The sequence below is a fragment of the Clytia hemisphaerica genome, unplaced genomic scaffold (genome assembly GCF_902728285.1).
Source record: "Clytia hemisphaerica strain Z4C2 unplaced genomic scaffold, Clytia hemisphaerica genome assembly, whole genome shotgun sequence".
Lineage (NCBI taxonomy): Eukaryota > Metazoa > Cnidaria > Hydrozoa > Leptothecata > Clytiidae > Clytia > Clytia hemisphaerica.
The window spans coordinates 968470-975264 of NW_027103473.1; positions in this window are offsets into that span (position 1 = coordinate 968470).

Consider the following 6795-nt stretch of genomic DNA (forward strand, 5'->3'; position numbering starts at 1 on the left):
GGAGATCATTGATATATATAAGAAAAAGCAGGGGTCCGAGAACAGAACCCTGGGGGACACCATGTTTAATAGGTTTTAAGTTTGATTTTATTCCTGAAATTGAAACAAACTGGGATCTATTGGACAGGTATGAACTAAACCAGACTTTAGTAGATCCTCTGATTCCATAGTGATCTAATTTTGAGAGAAGAATTTCGTGATCAACGGTATCGAAAGCTTTTTGTAGATCGACAAATACACCACATGCAAACCCACCAGAGTCAAGGTGATTTCGAACTCGCTCTAGAATGTTCATCAGGGTGTGAGAGGTTGAGTGACCTTTTCGAAAGCCAAATTGTCGTGCATAAATTTGGTTAAATTGGTTGAAAAGTTCAATAACTCGAGAATACATAATTTTCTCATATATTTTTTCGATATTGGACAAGAGAGAAATAGGGCGATAATTTGATACTTCTAGTGGAGATCCTTTATTTTTGAAGACTGGAATTACTTTAGAAATTTTTAGTACATTGGGAAAAATTCCAGTTGTGTAGGATTGATTTATTAAAACAGAGAGAGGTTTAGAGATTTTATCTTGAAGTAATTTTAGGATTTTTATTGGAATACTGTTTGGTCCAGATGACTTAGAGGAAGAAAAGGACCCAATTATCTTAGCAACCTCATCAGAAGATGTAGGCCTAAGAAATATGGAGTTTTGGTTTCTGTGTTTAAGGAAATTGGAAAAGTTTTGAAAAGATGGAGGAATTTTTTCTCTGATATTATCAGCAATGGACGTAAAGAAATTGTTGAAGTGATTAGCAACTTTGTCAGGGCTAGAGTGGACCTGACCATCAATTGAAATAGAGATTTTAGAATTTTTTTGGTCCTTCGTTGAAATGATATCACGTACCCCGGACCAAACTTTTTTCATGTTTTTTGAATATCTTTGAAAGTATCTTGTGTAATAATTGGTTTTGCTTTGCTTACAGAGATTTACAATTTGGTTTCGATAGGTCGCATAAAGGTTGCCAAAGTGGTCAGCAATGGTTTGGGATTTTGATTTGAGAGATTTTCGCTGGTAGAAGTCTCTCTTAGACATTGATTTAATTATTCCGGGTGTAATCCAGGGTTTGAGCTTAGATTTTATCTCACGTTTGGTGAGCCTAACAGTGGGCACATGCCGATCTACAAGCACTTTCATTTTATCATTGAACACGTTAAAGCATTTGTCAGGATCTAGGTCAAACCTGTCAAATAGAGCATTCCAGTCGATTGCAGTGTAGTCTTTGATAAAGTTGTCCTTATCAAATTTGGACCAATTTTGTTTTAGATATGGACCAAAATCCTTAATTTTGTTGTAATTAAGTTCAGGAAAGAGACAAAACTGAGGCAGATGATCAGAAATTGTATAGCAAAGATTTCCTGAGATTGTCATGGAGGTAGCAGGTCCAGAAAAAATATTGTCAATCAGAGTTTTAGAGTGATCAGTAACCCTGGTCGGCACAAGAATATGAGGAAGTAGGAGGTTTGAACCTAGAATGTCCAGGAAGGAGTTGACTGGTTCTTCATCACATTTCAAAAGATTAATGTTAAAGTCGCCAAGGAGGAGAATTTGTTTTTTCTCCTTTGATAATTTGTGTATTAGAGGTTTAATATAGTTAGTATTGAAAAGGTCTATCGACATACATGGATGGCGATATATTGTTCCCACAACAAGGTTGCTTTGTGCAGGTCTAGGGATCTCTACGAAGATGGACTCAAGATTTTTAGCTAGATAGCAGATGCTATCTAGATCTTTCCTTGGAACTGGAATAAGGGATCTAGAAATGTAAAGGGACACTCCTCCAGCTGTTGACTCAGTAGGGGTGAAGAATTTTTTGTAATTTTCTAAGGGGAAATCGTGTTCCCCCTCTTTAGGGTGAGCAAGATTTTCATCATCAGTTGTATTTCTTGATTCAGAAATACCTATAAAGTCAAAATTAATGTTGAGCTGAGATAAAAGGGTTTGAAGTTTGTCAAAGTGTTTGGAGATGGAAGATATATTGAGGTGAAATGCTGAGAGACCCTCAGATTTGTGAGATAGAAGCGAATTAAATTCTTCACATGTAGTATAAGAGCAAGTGTTAGATTGGAATTGTATGTCATCAAAATTTTCATCATTGTCACTGGTTGTTATACCAGTAACTATGTCATTAAGGTTAGAGAGGATAGATTTAAGGTTTTCATTGAGACTAGGGCCGCCAGCATCAGGCTGCTGTATGCTTTCTTCTGGGGGGAGGGGAAGGGCATTATTGATACAACGTGGACAATACCAGTTGTCATTATTATTATCCTCGCTAAAGGATTGGAACTCTTCACGACTGAGGCCCGAGCATTTTTTTTGGTGAACCCATAGGTCACAAATATCACATTGAATGCAGTTGCAGTTGTTGCTAACAGACTTGAGGCATATTGAACAGTTGTACATACAGAAGGCTTTTAAAACAAGTTCAGTTAAGGATAAACAAGATAAAAAATAAAGTTTAAATCTTACGGCAACAAAGAAGAAGTGAGAACCATATTGAAAAAAGTTATTTTAGTACAGATTTTTCTTTGGTGTCGGTGTCTTGAGGGAAATCAGTTGCATGTTCATGATTGAGGATAAGGTGTCTGAAGTCGTCCTCAGACTCGAATGCATGTACATTTCTGCCTCTGAGGTTTCTGTTGGAGAAGCAGACCTTGAGGTTACCCTCAATGTCACTAAAGACAAATTTAATCGAGCTGATACTTTCAGCAGAATGTTGACACAGTCGTAAGGTTGAAGATCGGGTTTTGGTTAGCGATGGACGTGCAGTGATTCCTCTTTTTTTGAGATCATTGCGGTTTTTGTAGATTCTGGAGACCACCGAATGTTTGTCAAACCTCATAATGTATGATTGTTTGCCATTTAGAATGGGCCCAATTGGATGGGCTTTGTCGAACCCAGTTATGATTTCGTCATCATCTGGAAAAGATTCTATTAGAATTTTCTTGGCTTTAGTTGTCTGCTCGTCAGGCGTATCTTTCTGTGTAGCAGCCACACCGTCCATCACAATACAATTCCTTCTCGAGTATTGTTCCTGTCGGTCCAATTCATTTCTCAGGTGTGACGATGTTATCTTTGAGATAGCCAGGGCAGATTGATTGATGGTCAAGTCTTTCTTCAAAGATATAACCTCCTTACCAAGAATGTCAACTTTGTCAGATAAGTAGTCTACTTTTGTTTGTAGCGCAGCAATAATTGCCCTAAGTTCCTTGGGACTATTGGATAAAACCACTGCAGGTGACATTGGTGTAGAGTTGATTGATGTTGAGAGGTCAGGTATGAGTTCAGTCGGTTCTTGGTTCTTTGATGATTGTTTGGTTGATGATCTGAGGTTTTTGTTTGATGATGTAGATTTTTTATCTCCTCCAGCCATGGTTGAGTTTATGATAAAATTGGTTGAAGACAGTTGAAGCAAGTTATTGATAGTTATTAATGCAGTTTCTTTGATTATTGTATGTTGAAGGATTATGCAGATTGTTGCAGATAGTTGTAGATACTTTGAAGCTGGAGGAAAGTTAGTTTTTCAAATTGTTCTCAATTTTCGTAGCTAAGCTGCCATCTTGTTTCGTCGGCTGCCGTAAAAAGTCGTTGGCAGTGAGAGATGAGAACACCATGATTGCCAGAGTCACCTTAATAATTCTCACCAAGATCGAGATGAACCAATCCGGTCCTTCTGCGCCCGTTTAAGAGGACAAGCCAATGTTTGCAAGTACTTCATAGATTGTCCAAACTGTGAACACAAGGTTGACTACACCGAACAGATCCTCCGAGACGTCATCTTGATGATGAAAGTTACGGTCGACTTGGATATCAACCTATCAAAAACCATCCTGAGAAGACCATCACCATCCCTGCAATGGCTGATACCGGATGTCAAAGTTGTTTAATTGGATTCAAGTGCGTACAGAAACTTGGACTAACCAAAGCAGACCTTCTCCCAGTATCAATGGAGATGCGAGCAGCTAACGGCAATCCCATCAAGGTACTTGGTGCCATCATCCTAAGGATCAACAGCCCTGCGTCCAGCTCAAACAACATCCAAGAAACACGACAGCTGGTGTATGTCACCAACGAAACCAGCCAATTCTTCATCAGCAAAGGTGCTTGCATTGACTTGGGTATCATCTCCTCCAGCTTCCCAGCCATGGCTGACAAGTATCATAAGTTGCATCAGCTGACGTCCTCAAATCAGCGACCGATCACCTCAATCATCCCGAACAATTCCCAACACCAACAACAATTGGCTGCAACTGTCCAAAACGTGAACCTCCACCGGCACTGCCTAATGATCTCCCATGTGCAGGGACAGACGAGAATCGACAGAAGCTACAGGACTTCCTACTAGATCACTACAAGTCCAGCACTTTCAACACATGCGAGCACCAACCATTGCCGATGATGACTGGACCTCCCTTATCTCTCCAGATTGATGAGTCCGCAGAACCTACAGCTCACCACACTCCAATTCCTGTTCCATTTCACTGGCAAGAGAAAGTCAAGGCCGATCTGGACCGAGATGTACAACTTGGGGTCCTCGAAAAGGTGCCAATTGGGGAACCTGTGACCTGGTGTCATCGCATGGTAGTATGCGCCAAGAAAAATGGAGAGCCTCGTCGTACCGTAGACTTCCAAGCCCTCAATGCCTGCGCAACTAGAGAAACCCATCATACTCAGTCTCCATTCCATCAAGTACGTTCAGTTCCCCACAATGTCAAGAAAACCGTCACAGATGCCTGGAATGGATACCACAGTGTTCCCCTCTGTGAAGAAGACAAGCATCTTACTACCTTTATCACCCCTTGGGGTCGTTACCGATATTGCACTGCACCACAGGGTTACATTTCGTCTGGTGACGGCTACACAAGAAGATTTGATGAAATAGCCAGTGACTTCCCAAACAAAATCAAAGTTGTTGATGATTCTCTACTATGGGCAGATACCTTGGAAGGGAGCTTTCATCAAACTGCACAGTGGCTTGACCTTTGCGCTCGTAATGGTATCATATTGAACCCTGATAAATTTACATTTGGTGCCGACACAGTCGAGTTTGCCGGCTTTGAAATCACGCCTACCTCTGTCCGTCCAAACGAGAAAATCATCAAAGCCATCATGGACTTCCCGACACCAAAGAATCTCACTGATGTACGTTCATGGTTTGGTCTTGTGAATCAAGTCACATATGTTTTCAGTATGACATCGTTCATGGAACCCTTCCGTTCCCTACTGAAACCAACGATGAAGTTCCAGTGGAATGAAGGACTGCAAACGATCTTCGATGAATCCAAACGCCAAATCGTGGTAGAGATTGAAAAAGGTGTCCGTATATTCGACAAACGAAAACCAACGTGCCTTGCCACCGATTGGTCGAAATCCGGCATTGGTTACTGGCTGTTCCAGAAGCATTGCGACTGCCCTGAAATCAAGCCTTTCTGTTGTAACACTGGTTGGAAGATAGTACTCGTTGGTAGTCGGTTCACTCATGCTGCTGAATCACGCTACGCCCCCATTGAAGGTGAAGCCCTTGCAGTAGCCGATGCACTCGACAAAGCCAGACACTTTGTTTTGGGCTGCGATAATCTCATCGTTGCCGTCGATCACAAACCCTTGTTGGGTGTCTTCTCTGATCGCTCACTACAATCAGGGACAAAATACTTGGCACAAAAGGGAAATTCACCGGGGTGTTTTGAAACCACAATCGATTTGTAAGTGCTCTAAAGTAGGTTCGAAGGGTAGAGTTTTAACTCTGAGTTTTAACGCTAGACTTAAGACTTAGAATCTGAGGATCCAAAAGTTTAAAAATGGTCCAGTAGGGCTTGAAATGTAGCCTAGAAACCAATAAATCCCTCCCAGATCGAAATAATCGATGAAATCAAGTTGAGGGCCTGAAATTGACATTCTCGCTCGAACTTCAATTTTCGAAAAATGGTAAATTAGCCAAAAGTGCAAATATATTATGGCACGGATTGTCTCAGAAACTGAAAAATGCCAAATTCTGCTCAGCGGGGGGTCTAATTTCAAGTTTGAAGCAATTTTTCGGGCTCAAAATCCCCCTTTCGTCAATTTTAGGGGCTAAAACTTGAAAAAAAGTCAAAATTTTCTGAAATTTTCACCTTTTTGACTTTTCGTAAATTGCACCTTTTCAAAAAGTTAAATATTTCACAAAAAATTGATTTTGACCTAATGAAAATGCCTCAAAATGGTCGGAAAAGGGTTATTTTTCACATTTAAGGGGTTTTCTCCTAATTTTAGACCCCCCGCAGAGCAGAAATCGGCATTTTTAATTTTCAAAGACAATCAGGGACAAAATACTTGGCACAAAAGGGAAATTCACCGGGGTGTTTTGAAACCACAATCGATTTGTAAGTGCTCTAAAGTAGGTTCGAAGGGTAGAGTTTTAACTCTGAGTTTTAACGCTAGACTTAAGACTTGGGACCTTAGAATCTGAGGATCCAAAAGTTTAAAAATGGTCCAGTAGGGCTTGAAATATAGCCTAGAAACCAATAAATCCCTCCCAGATCGAAATAATCGATGAAATCAAGTTGAGGGCCTGAAATTGACATTCTCGCTCGAACTTCAATTTTCGAAAAATGGTAAATTAGCCAAAAGTGCAAATATATTATGGCACGGATTTTAGATACAATCTCCAATGGTCGCTTACGAAATCTAAAAGAGAAGACCCTCCGATACCGTTTCAAGATGTGCTACATCCCAGGCCGAAAGAATTGCGTCTCAGACACCATGTCCAGACATCC